General features: G+C 49.7%; 1 protein-coding gene across 2 annotated transcripts in view; it reads left to right on the top strand.

Moving 5' to 3' along the window:
• The first annotated feature begins 4,032 nt into the window (after positions 1 to 4,032).
• LOC149451878 (phospholipid scramblase 3-like) overlaps positions 4,033 to 13,248 on the top strand; it is a 46,882-nt gene continuing 37,666 nt past the window's right edge. Inside the window, exon 1 of one of the 2 annotated variants that reach the window (XM_089690055.1) lies at positions 4,033 to 4,281. The gene's annotated coding sequence lies outside the window, so the exon portion shown is untranslated. The remainder of the gene's footprint in view (positions 4,282 to 13,248) is intronic. The other variant, XM_089690054.1, reaches the window with a different exon arrangement.

The raw sequence follows: 13,248 nt of genomic DNA, 5'->3' as shown, positions 1-13,248 counted from the left end.
TCTTTAGCTATTGACTCTGCAGACAGTTGGTGACTTCTGCGCACTGTGCGCTTCAGCATGCGCTGACCCCACCCTGTCATGTGACGTGGCCTACCACTTGGTGGCTGAGTGGCTGTTGTTCCCAGTGGCTTCCACTTTGTTATAATCCCACTAACTGTTGAGCGTGGAATATTTAGTAGCCAGGAAATGGATGGACTTATTGCCCAGGTGGCCACCTATCACGGGACCACGCTTGGAGTCACTGAGCTCCTGAGAGCGACCCATTCTTTCACCAATGTTTGTAGAAGCAGTCTGAATGCCTAGGGGCTTGATTGTATACACCTGTGTCCATGGAGGGGATTGGAGCACCTGAATCACATGATATGGAGGGGATTGAAACACCTGAATCACATGATATGGAGGGGATTGGAACACCTGAATCACATGATTGGGAGGGGATTGGAATGCCAGGACAGTACAAATCCCCCTCAAATATCAGGACAGCACAACTCCCCCCCCCCCCAAATGTCAGGCATTTAGTAAGAGACATATTTTAAAGTTGTAATTTTTTTTGTTATGAATTTCTGGAAAATGAAGAAATCAAATTTTTTTTTTTGTTTTCCAATTCTTTTTCCATCCTGTCACCAGTGCAGTACAGCGTCATCAAATGACTGGTGATCAGGGACACTGACTCGTGACAGTATGGTAGAAAAAAACAAGTTTAAAATGTTTAACATTTTATGACTCTCTTTAAGACTTTTTTTTTTTTTAAGATTTCTTTTATTGACACTGAACTACTCGGTGGGGAGGGGGGGGGGTTAAGGGGTGATCATGGATTTTTTTTTACACTGTTATGGTTTATACTAGTGAGGATCACTGTTATAAATAATAGTTTTAACTGACTTCCATTCATTACAGTTTGCTTATGATTGTGAGGCTGTGATTGGCTACAGCTAATCATATGGTACAGGGTGTTGTGAATAGCCCAGGTACCATGTGATAGTTGTGGGCCAATCACAACATCACAATAGTAAGCAAGCTGTCATGAATGGAAGCCATTCATTTCAGTTTTTCCTAACATTTAATTATGTGATCACTAGGATTAGTCGTATCAATTGCACGATACCCTGGCCAATCACAGTGCCTGGTTGCCGAGCACCTTGATTGGGATCACTCTACTGTGCACATGTGCTGAGCGACTTACCAGTACATCACTTAGCCTGGAACTGCTGCCCTGATGCAGTAAATGTACTAGGGGCAGGAGCAGGGGCGGACTGACAACTCATGGGGCCCCCGGGCAATAGGGGATCATGGGGCCCCTGTGTCCTTGCCCAAACTCTAAAAAGCCTATGAAAAAGGTTCCAGGGGCATCTCATGGGGCCCCCTACTGGCCCCAGGCCCTCGGGCAGTGCCCGAGTTTCCAAATGGTCAGTCCACCCCTGGGCAGGAGGCAAATGGTTAAATATTTTTCTTCATTAACACTGTTTGTAAATCACCAACTCTGTTTTATCTCTTGACCTCCATCCATGGATCCCACGGAGAGGGAGAGATGACCAATCACAAGTCTGCAGCCAGAAGCCCGGAAGTGACTTTCTCTGGTCTCCTCTCATCTCGTCTTCAGATATAGGGACTGACTATGGGGAGGAGAACATTTCCTAGCAGTGGTCTTCTCACATTTTCCCTGGAAAACACAAGTCATGTGCCCGGCAATGACTTTTTCTGGTCACCTCTTATCCCATCTTCAGATACAGTGAGGAACAGAAGTATTTGAACCCCCTGTGATTTTGCAAGTTCTCCCACTTAGAAACCATAGAGGGTCTGACATTCACATTGTAGGACATTCCCACTCTGAGGACAGAATGTAAAAAAAAAGTTCAGGAAATCCCATTGTATGATTTGTAAAGAATGTATTTGTCTCGCATGGCTGAACAGAAGGATTTGAACCCCTGAGAAGATCCGTGTTAATATTTGGTACAGAAGCCTTTGTCTGCAATTACAGAGGTCAGACGTTTCCTGTAGTCCTTGGCCAGGTTTGCACTGCAACAGGGATTTTGGCCGACTCCTCCACACCAATCTCCTCTAGATCTGTCAAGTTGCGGAGCTGTCACTGAGCAACATGGAGTTTCAGCTCCCACCAAAGATGTTCTATTGGATTTAGGTGTGGAGACTGGCTAGGCCACTCCAGAACCTTGATATGCTTCTTACGGAGCCACTCCTTGGTTCTCCTGGCTGTGTGCTTCGGGTCGTTGTCATGTTGGAAGACCCAGCCACGACCCATCTTCAATGCTATGACTGAGGGAAGGAGGTTGTTGCTCAAAATCTCACAATAAATGGCCCCATTCATCCTCTCCTTAATACAGTGCAGTCGTCCTGTCCCCTTCTCAGAAAAGCACCCCCAAAGCATGATGTTACCACCCTCATGCTTCACAGTAGGGATGGTGTTCTTGGGATGCAACTCATCCTTCTTTTTCCTCCAAACACGACGAGTGAAGTTTAGACCAAAAAGTTCTACTTTGGTCTCATCTGACCACATGACTTTCTCCCATGCCTCCTCTGGATCATCTAGATGGTCATTGGCAACCTTCAGACGGGCCTGGACATGTGATGACTGGAGCAGGGGAACCTTCAGACGGGCCTGGACATGTGATGACTGGAGCAGGGCAACCTTCAGACGGGCCTGGACATGTGATGACTGGAGCAGGGGAACCTTCAGACGGGCCTGGACATGTGATGACTTGAGCAGGGGAACCTTCCGTGCAATGCATGATTGGAAACCATGACGGCGTAGTGTTCTACCGACAGTGACCTTGGAAACTGTGGTCCCAGCTCTCTTCATGTCATTGACCAGCTCCTCCCTTGTAGTTCTGGGATGATTCCTCACCTTTCTTCTCATCAGTGATCCCCCACGAGGTGAGATCTTGCATGGAGCCCCAGTCCGAGGGAGACTAACAGTCGTCTTTAGCCTCTTCCATTTTCTAACAATTGCTCCAACAGTTGATCTATTTTCACCAAGCTGCTTGGCAATTGCCCCATAGCCCTTTCCAGCCTTGTGGAGGTCCACAATTGTGTCTCTGGTGTCTTTTGACAGCTCTTTGGTCTTGCCCATGGTAGTAGTTGGCATCTGACTGAGTGTGGGGTGGACAGGTGTCTTTAAAGAGCTCAGACAGGTGCTACTAAGTGAGATGAATGAGTGGAGTAGAGGTGGACTTTATAAAGGCGCAGTAACAGGTCTTTGAGAGCCAGAATTCTTGCTGTTTCTCAGGGGTTCAAATACTTCTGTTCAGCAGTGCGAGACAAATACATTCTTTACAAATCATACAATGTGATTTTTGAAATCTTTTTTAAATTCTGTCTCTCAGAGTGGGAATGCACCTACAATGTGAATGTCAGACCCCTCCATGATGAAGTGGGAGAACTTGCAGAATCGCAGGGTGTTCAAATACTTCTGTTCCTCACTGTATAGGGACTGACTATGGGGAGGAGAACATTTCCCAGCAGAGGTCTTCTCTCATTTTCCCGGGAAGACACAAGTCATGTGTGTAAGAAAAGATACTTTATTGTTGTTTCAGAAGATTCTATGGAGTGATGTTTGTTTCCAGTTGTGACGTTTCCTCCTCAGTCATCATGAAGTGTTGCTTTGCATTCTGTTTGTTCCACAGATGATGTTCTCTATGAGTTCCCCGAGCTCTGGACGGGGAGTATACGGTATATTCACTTCTACACTCTGGGATGACGGTCACCTCATCCCAGGCGCAGTATCTGGAGCTCAGAGATGGCTTTTTAATGAGAAAAGGTGGAGATTTTCTGTATGATGATCCTGTCTCTGTACATTGGGACAAGTCTGGGATCTATTCATTGACAGGTCCTCTTTGTGCGGGGTTCATAAAACAGATGGATATTCAATGTCCTTCTCTCTTCATGTTTCTATTTTCTTCCCTCAACGCCTTATCTGACTCTGCCTTCCATGGCCAGAAAACTGGCCAAAGACCAAAACTCTGATCCCACCCATCCGATGAACACACAGCAGAGTTAACCCCCCGGTGACCATGCAGGACGTCATTCCAGAACAATAAGTAGGAATATAGCTGGTACACCGACTTCTCTTCACTGCAGATCAGATCGGCGGTCCGGCAACTGGGACAGATCGATAGAGTAGTCCTGATAGTCCATCCTGGAAGACGTTATTAGAGGTGGAGCGCCTCCATCTTTACTCTTCCCCCCTCCCTCTCTGACCACACCACACCGCCGTTCTATAGGGAGTGTCTCTAGACGACACCAACGCTTCGACTCTTCAGGCTGCAGGTAATAATACTAGATCTTCCCAGACCCAGCAACCAATCAGCTTCCGGGCTTTATTGCCAAAGCTTAACCGAACAAGCTGAAGTCAGAAGCTGATTGGCTCCCATGCACTGCTGCACCAGATCCTGAGTGCTCCAGGTTTAGTAAATCTCCCCCAATAGCTCCGTCCCCATGGGGGATATTGAGTGTTGTGTGTCTCCTAGCTCCTTCCCCTCCCCACACATTGATTGGGGGCTGCAGGGGGCGACACGGAACTGACCCAAGTCCGTTCACACACATCGAAATCTCCTAGAAGTTTATCGACTATTCAACCTGAACGAGCCGTCCGATGCTACCCGGAGCAGATCGGCTCTCACAGCACAGGGCGGCCAGAGGATTGTGGGAGGGACTTAAAGTGTATCTACACTCCAACAACACATTGCTCACCCTTTTTGGTTGGTTAAATATCCCATGGAAAGTGTTTTATGAGATCTGGGCTCTCTGCCTCTGGACTGTTATCAGTTAGCATTGTTTCCTGTTTTCTCTGTGGACTACAAACACAACCCCCTGTTATGGAGAGGAGAGGGAGGTGTTATGTAGAGCTGACACAATGTTATGCATTTCCTGCCTAGGGTGACCATGCTGCTGCTCAATATGGCGGTCACCCTGGCACAGGAAGTGAGTTACTGGCAGGATCACTATGTTAAAAAAGGGGGGAAAGAAAAGAAAGCTAACTCAGCCGCCACATCCAAGGGCCTGTAAGCTGCAATACGAACAAATACTATCAATTCTTGGGTTTAGATACATTTTAATACAAAGGATGGATATGAGGGGAACATCGCTGTCATGTACAGAAAGTGCTGCAGCAGCACTGAAAGAAAAACATTTCTGGCAAATGACATTTCATTACCGGGTCCTTCTGCTTCAAGACCCCTCCAAGAGACCCTTCTAAGAGACTCCTCCAAGAGACCCTCCAGGAGACCCCTCCAAGAGACCCTCCAGGAGACCCCTCCAAGAGACCCTCCAGGAGACCCCTCCAAGAGACCCTCCAGGAGACCCCTCCAAAAGACCCCTCCAAGAGACCCCTCCAAAAGATCCCTCCAAAATATCCCTCCAAGAGACCCCTCCAAAAGACCCCACCAAGAGACCCTCCAGGAGACCCCTCCAAAAGACCCCTCCAAGAGACCCTTCTAAGAGACCACTCCAAGAGACCCTCCAGGAGACCCCTCCAAGAGACCCCTCCAAGAGACCCCTCCAAGAGACCTCTCCAAGATACCCTTTTAAGAGACCACTCCAAGAGACCCCTCCAAAAGACCCCTCCAAGAGACCCCTCCAAGAGACCCTCCAGGAGACCCCTCCAAGAGACCCTCCAGGAGACCCCTCCAAAAGACCCCTCCAAGAGACCACTCCAAGAGACCCCTCCAAGAGACCCCTCCAAGAGACCCTCCAGGAGACCCCTCCAAGAGACCCTTCCAAGAGACCCCTCCAAGATACCCTTTTAAGAGACCACTCCAAGAGACCACTCCAAGAGACCCTTCTAAGAGACCCCTCCAAGAGACCCTTCCAAGAGACCCTTCCAAGAGACCCCTCCAAGAGACCCTCCAAGAGACCCCTCCAAGAGACCCCTCTAAGAGACCCCTCCAAGACACCCCTCCAAGAGACCCTTCCAAGAGACCCCTCCAAGACACCCCTCCAAGAGACCCTTCCAAGAGACCCCTCCAAGAGACCCTCCAAGAGACCCCTCCAAGAGACCCCTCTAAGAGACCCCTCCAAGGGTCTGCTATGTATTTCGGGAGACCTTTGGAGTGGTCTTAGTGTATTTTTAAGAAGTGAGCAACAAAATGGCATTTGCTGACAATTTTTTTAAAGAAGACGGCGATGAAATGTCATTTGCTGTTAGTTTTTCACCCCCTTCCAGTCCGGACACTTCCCCCCCCCTTCCAGTCCGGACACTCCCCCCCCCCCCTTCCAGTCCGGACACTTCCCCCCCCCCCCCCTTCCTGTCCAGGCCAATTTTCCGCTTTCAGCGCTTTCACACTTTGAATGACAATTGCGCGGTCATGTACCACTCCACCCATATGGATTTTTTAGCATTTTTTTGAGACAGATAAAACTTTGTTTTGGTGGTATTTATTCACCGCTGGGAGTTTTATTTGTTTGCTATATAAATGAAAAAGTCCAAACATTTAAAAAAAAAATGTTTTTCTTATAACATTTTGCAAATAAGTAATCTTTCTACATAAATCTTGGCCAAAATGTATTCATCTATCTTTTTAGTAAAACATTTTTTTATTTTTTTTTATATTATTATTTATGTTTTTTTTAACATACTGTCACCCTAGCAGTACACTGTCACCATGGTGACACTGTACTACTTGTGGGGGGTGATGAAGATTTTTTTTTTTTTACACTGATTGCTTTTACACCAATAAAGGCTGTAAGAGGAATCATTTCTCCTTCTCTCTGGCTGCATTCCTGCAGCCATTGAGAAATACTGTGTGAGCTGTGATTGGTCACAGCTTGTCACATGGTACAAGGCTGTTGTAAATGGCCCTGTACCATGTGATCTTGGTGATCATTCACAGATTTCACACGTAGTAAACGATGAGGTCAGGAAGGGACATCTTGCTTTCTACTATTCATGTAATCACTGATTGGCAAATCAATGATCACATGATCAGGACCCGTACAGAGGCCCCGTACAGCAAGGCACAGCGAGGCACAGCAAGGACACAGCGGGCACCGGATCGCAGTGCCGCACGCTCCCAGGGAGCACGTACAGGCAGTGAATGCAGAGGCCGTTTATAAACGTCCACCCACTCCTGCACTGCTCCCATCTAGCCGTTTATGTACATGGGCCGGACGGGAAGTGGTTAAAGAAGCCGGGACAAAGTGTAATTTGGCAATTTTAAAGAAGCTGGTGATGAAATATCATTTGCTGACAATTTGTTTAAAAGCCGGCAATGAAATGTCATTTGCTGGCAATTTTTTTAAAGAAGCTGGCGATGAAATGTCATTTCCTCCTGATGTCGGGCCCTCAGCTCCTCCTGACGCCGGGCCCCCAACACCTCCCAACGCCGGGCCCTCAACACTTTCCAACGCCGGGCCCTCATCGCCTCCCGACGCCGAGCTCTCAATGCCTCCTGACGTCAGGCCTCCAGCACCCCCTGACGCCGCGCCTACAACACCTCCAAACACCGCGCCCCACGGCTCGTCCAGTCGTCGAACCACTGTACCCACCGATGCCGTGGCCACGACACCCACGGACACCGGCCTACAGCACCCACAGACTGCAACCAGCCAGCTGCGGCCCCAGCCGCCCACCACTCCCACTCCCCTCCTACGATTGGACACTGATGAACTCAGACATGGCATAACGGACTCTCCCCATCCTCACGTCCTGACTGAAACCTCCCTCCTCCCCGACCCGACCAGCACTCCGCTCACCCTAGCATGCCACCTGCACTCCTCCTCCTCGTTCTCCTCTCCTCCATTCCCAAACTTGCCTCCCCCCACCCCCCTACTCCCCCAAAACAACTCTACATTGCACCCTCACTTCTTCCTTTATCCCTCTACGGCTCTCACCACCTCCTCCTGATACTCCACTTCCCCCGCCGACCCACATGCTACCACCAACAGACCCACATGCTCCTGCGCATCCCGTTCCCATGCTACCTTCCTCACCCTCCTCCTTCTCCTAACCGCCAGAGACATCTCTCCGAACCCTGGCCCCCCACCTCCCCACTCCCCCTCTCGGCACCCCCCTACTCCCGCCAGCCGCTGCAACCCCCTCAACTTCATATCTGTCCCCCTCTTCCCCACATCCACCCCTCCTCTCTTGGTTGCACTCCTGAACGCCCGCTCGGTTTGCAACAAGCTCACCGCCATCCACAACCTCTTTGTCTCCCACTCCCTCAACCTCCTAGCGGTCACTGAAACCTGGGTACAGGCCACTGACTCCACCTCCCCTGCAGCCCTCTCCTATGGAGGCCTCGTCTGGACCCATTCACCCAGACCGAGCGGATGCAGAGGCGGAGGGGTCGGTATGCTCCTACCACCGCTGAGCACCTTCCAGGTCCTCCCTAACCCCCCCTCCCTATCCTTCTCCTCCTTCGAGGCCCACTGCATCCGGCTCTTCTCTCCCACCCCCCTGAAGATTGCGGTAATCTATCGGCCTCCTGGTTCCATATCCCTCTTCCTAGACGACTTTGCCGTCTGGCTTTCCTTCTTCCTCTCCTCCGAGCTACCGACCATCATCCTCGGGGACTTCAACATCCCCATCAACGCCAACAGCTCGGCTACTTCCCAACTCCTCCACCTAACCTCCTCCTTCGCGCTCACACAGCACACTCAGTCCTCCACCCACACCAATGGAAACACCCTGGACCTCCTCTTCTCCCACCTCTGCACCCCCCGCGACTTCACTAACACCCCCTTCCCCCTCTCTGACCATCACCTCCTCACATTCTCCATCTCCCCTCCCTTAACCCCCCCCCCCCCAAAGCGTCTAACCATCACCCGCAACCTCCGCAATCTGAACCCTACCCATCTCCACCCAGCAGCTGACCGTCTCTATGACAGTATCCTCCATGCCGCCAAGCAAGCTTTCTTCGTAACCCTCATCAACACCCTCTCCAACTGTCCTCCCTGGCTCTTCTCCACTTTCAAATCCCTGCTCTCTCCCCCCCCCACCCAGCACCTCACTCACCGCCCACGAGATTGCAAATCATTTCCAAAACAAGGTCAACGCAATCTGTAAGGACATTGTCAACTCACAATCTACCTCCCCACCCAGCCTCCCGCCCTCCTTCAACCCCTCAACTCTCCCCCCCTCCGACCTCATAGCCACATTACCCCCCACTATGCCCAACGCCCTGCACACTATCATTGCTCCTTCAGCCGAGCTACCCCTGAGGAGGTCTCTAAGGTCTTCACTGAAGCCGGCCTCACCACCTGCCCCCTGGACCCTATCCCCTCACAGCTCCTCCAGTCACCCCCCTCCTCCATCATTCCCTCCCTCACCCACATCTTCAATCTCTCCCTCTCCACTGGCACTTTCCCCTCCCCTCTAAAGCACGCACACATCACCCCCATACTCAAAAAAACCTCCCTTGACCCCACTGACCTGAACAACCTTAGACCCATCTCCTTGTTGCCCTTCACTTCCAAGCTCCTTGAGCACCTGGCCTACAATCGCCTAAGCACCCACCTCACTGATAACAACCTCCTTGATCCTCTACAGTCTGGCTTCCGTCCCCTACACTCCACCAAAACAGCCTACTGTCGCTCCATTTCCTCAAATTAAACCTGTCCAAAACCGAGCTCCTGGTCTTCCCCCCCAGCCCGCGCCCCCCCCCCCGCCCTCTCCATCACAACTAACAACGCCACCATCACTCCCACTCCATACGCCAAAGTCCTGGGTGTCACCCTGGACTCAAACCTTTCCTTCCTACCTCACGTCCAATTACTATCAAGATCATGCAGGCTCCACCTCAACATCTCCAAGATACGTTCCTCACCCCAGACACCACTAAACAACTCGTACACTCCCTCATCATCTCACGCCTGGACTACTGCAACTCCCTCCTCACTGGCCTCCCTCATCATCTCACGCCTGGACTACTGCAACTCTCTCCTCACTGGCCTCCCTCATCATCTCACGCCTGGACTACTGAAACTCCCTCCTCACTGGCCTCCTCATCATCTCACGCCTGGACTACTGCAACTCCCTCCTCACTGGCCTCCTTCATCATCTCACGCCTGGACTACTGCAACTCCCTTCTCACTGGCCTCCCTCATCATCTCCCGCCTGGACTACTGCAACTCCCTCCTCACTGGCCTCCCTCATCATCTCACGCCTGGACTACTGCAACTCCCTCCTCACTGGCCTCCCTCATCATCTCACGCCTGGACTACTGCAACTCCCTCCTCACTGGCCTCCCTCATCATCTCACGCCTTGACTACTGCAACTCCCTCCTCACTGGCCTCCTTCATCATCTCATGCCTGGACTACTGCAACTCCCTCCTCACTGGCCTCCCTCATCATCTCACGCCTGGACTACTGCAACTCCCTCCTCACTGGCCTACCCAAACAAACGCTATCCCCACTCCAGTCGATCCTGAACTCAGCGGCTAGACTCATCCACCTCACCAACCACTCCACTTCTGCCTCCCCCCTCTGTCAATCCCTTCATTGGCTCCCGATTGCCCAGCGCATCAAATTCAAATTACTAACCCTGACCTACAAAGCCATTCACAATGCCGCCCCAAACTACATAACTGACCTGATACCCAAATACCACCCTACCCGTGCCCTCCGCTCCTCACAAGACCTCCTACTCTCCAGCTCCCTGATCTCCTCCTCCCACGCCCGACTACAGGATTTCTCCAGGACTTCCCCCATCGTCCGGATCTCCCTACCCCAATCCATCAGACTGTCACCTACCCTCCTCACCTTCAGGCGCACCCTGAAAACCCTCCTCTTCAGGGAAGCCTACCCCACCCTCACCTAACAACCGATCTCCTCCACTCCTCCCACCACTCCATCCCCCACAGCCACTTCCTCCTGTACCACCTTCCCCTCCCTCCTAGATTGTAAGCTCCAAGGATCAGGGCCCTCGCACCCCTCGTGTATTGTATTGTTACTGTCTTGTCTCATGTTCTGTCCCCACTATAATGTACAGCGCTGAGCACACCTTTTGGCGCTATATAAATACTGTATAATAATAATAATAATAATAATTTGCTGGCAATTTTAAAGAAGGTGGAGATGAAATGTCATTTACTGACAATTTGTTTAAAGAGGCTTGTGCTAAAATGTAATTTGCTGTCAATTATTTAAAGAAGCCTGCAATGAAGTGTAATTTGCTGGCAATTTTAAACAAGGTAGTAATGAAATGTCATTTGCTGTCAATTTTTTTAAAGAAGCCGGCAATGAAATGTCATTACCCAACAATTTTTGTAAAAAGCTGAAAATTAAATGTCATTTGCTGGCAATTTTTTTTAAAGAAGCTGGAGATGAAATTAAATTTGCTGGCAATTTTTTTTAAAGAAGCTGGAGATGAAATGTCATTTGCTGGCAATTTAAAATTTCTTTGTAAATGTCACTGTTGCTGTAGCACATCCGACAGCAGGACAACAACAAAGTTCTCCAGAAATACATACAGTACAATGTCTTTGAGTCTGGTATGGATTTTAAAGGGGTTCTCCATGCAGAAAGGAAATCCACAGCTGACCCGTAATCCGAGTATTCAGTCTGGCATGCATTATCCATACCAGGTCACATGCTCACAAAGCACCGTATCTCCATGTTGATGAGGATAAGGTCCTCTTCCCTACAACCTTAGCCTTTATTAATAGGGGGGCCCCTAGATGTCGCCCACCCCATGGGTATGAGTAGTACCCCTATTTTTACAAAACAAAGTCATTTAGAAAAAAGATACCCAAACATTCATTGAGTCCTTTAATAAAAAAAAAAATTTCCCCTCGTTGTAAATCCATCATCAATCATGATGCCTCCCGGAAAACAAACCCAGAGACTCGGCACACAAGACCAATCCCGATGGTACCACCAGCCAAACGACCAATTCCTGAGATGTCATCAACTTTATAAGGGAAGGGGGGGGGGATAGTGGTGACATCATTGACCATATATGGCCATGGCCTCGGCTAAGGAAACACGCCACCCTAGGGACACTAGAGACATTGTCATCTCAGGCCAAGATACTTTTGTATCAGATCACCTGACCACAAAGAGGGGAAAAGTGAACCGATGAATTCTCTACAACGATGGAATATTCTTTGGGGTGTCATCTGGTTACCACAACGTTGTTCGTGTTTATCCTTCAGAAGAATGTTCTATTGTTGTGGGGTGTAGATTACTCCCCGTTTTCCCTCTTTGTGGTCAGGTGATCTGATACATTGTCATCTCACGTGAAGATACTTTGTAGCATTTTGTTTACCATTTTTATAGCCTGTTGCCTAGCAACAGTGAGGGCGAGGTATTTCCTTTTTTTCCGAGAATTGTACACTTGTGCACTCAAGGAGGACTCCCAAAACTGTTCTTCTGGTGTTCCCGTGTCCAGCTTCTGGATGGAGGAGACATTACAAGCATTTGTAGCAGAGGCACTGCCATTGGAGAACGGATGAACATAAATGGACAGATTTATTGGTCAAGCAGGGCTATACAGAAATGTCCACCAACATAATACAGAACCTGCCGGGGCCTCATCCTGAAGGGTTCCCCGGCAGTCCTTAGCTGAGTGTGGTGCCCACTATTGGACTTTGTGTATGTATTCGTAACAATGGGGGTTACGGTGGAGAGAGCATCATTTATATGTCATAGTAATGGAGATATATCTGTCTTCAGGTCCTAGACTACTTCTATATACTGTATGTATACAACACAGAAGACGCTAATAAGTTCTGACCAATGGGTAACCATCACATATTCATAGCAAACCTGCCTAACAAAACGGGGATTCTTCAGGTGCAGTTATTGCAATGCTTGTTCAAACTGGCCAACTGTGTCAAAGTGATCCTTCTATGGCCAGTTGTGTCAAAGTGATCCCTCTCTGGCCAACCGTGTCAAAGTGATCCCTCTCTGACAAACAGCATCAAAATGATCCCTCTCTGGCCAACCGTTTCAAAGTGATCCCTCTCAGGCCAACCATGTCAAAGTGATCCCTCTCAGGCCAACCATGTCAAAGTGATCCCTCTCAGGCCAACCATGTCAAAGTGATCCCTCTCAGGCCAACCGTGTCAAAGTGATCCCTCTCTGGCCAACCGTGTCAAAGTGATCCCTCTCTGGCCAACCATGTCAAAGTGATCACTCTATGGCCAGTTGAGTCAAAGCGATCCTACTCTGGTCATTAGCGTCCAAGTGATCCTTCTCTGGCCAGCTTTGTCACACTGATCCCTCTCAGGCCAACCATGTCAAAGTGATCCCTCTCTGGCCAACCTCATCAAAGTGATCCCTCTCTGGCCAACTG

The sequence above is a fragment of the Staurois parvus genome, unplaced genomic scaffold (assembly GCF_062004578.1).
Source record: "Staurois parvus isolate SC_StPar_1 unplaced genomic scaffold, SC_StPar_1.0 ptg000512l, whole genome shotgun sequence".
In the NCBI taxonomy this organism is placed as follows: domain Eukaryota; kingdom Metazoa; phylum Chordata; class Amphibia; order Anura; family Ranidae; genus Staurois; species Staurois parvus.
This window is presented reverse-complemented; position numbering and strand designations above follow the sequence as displayed.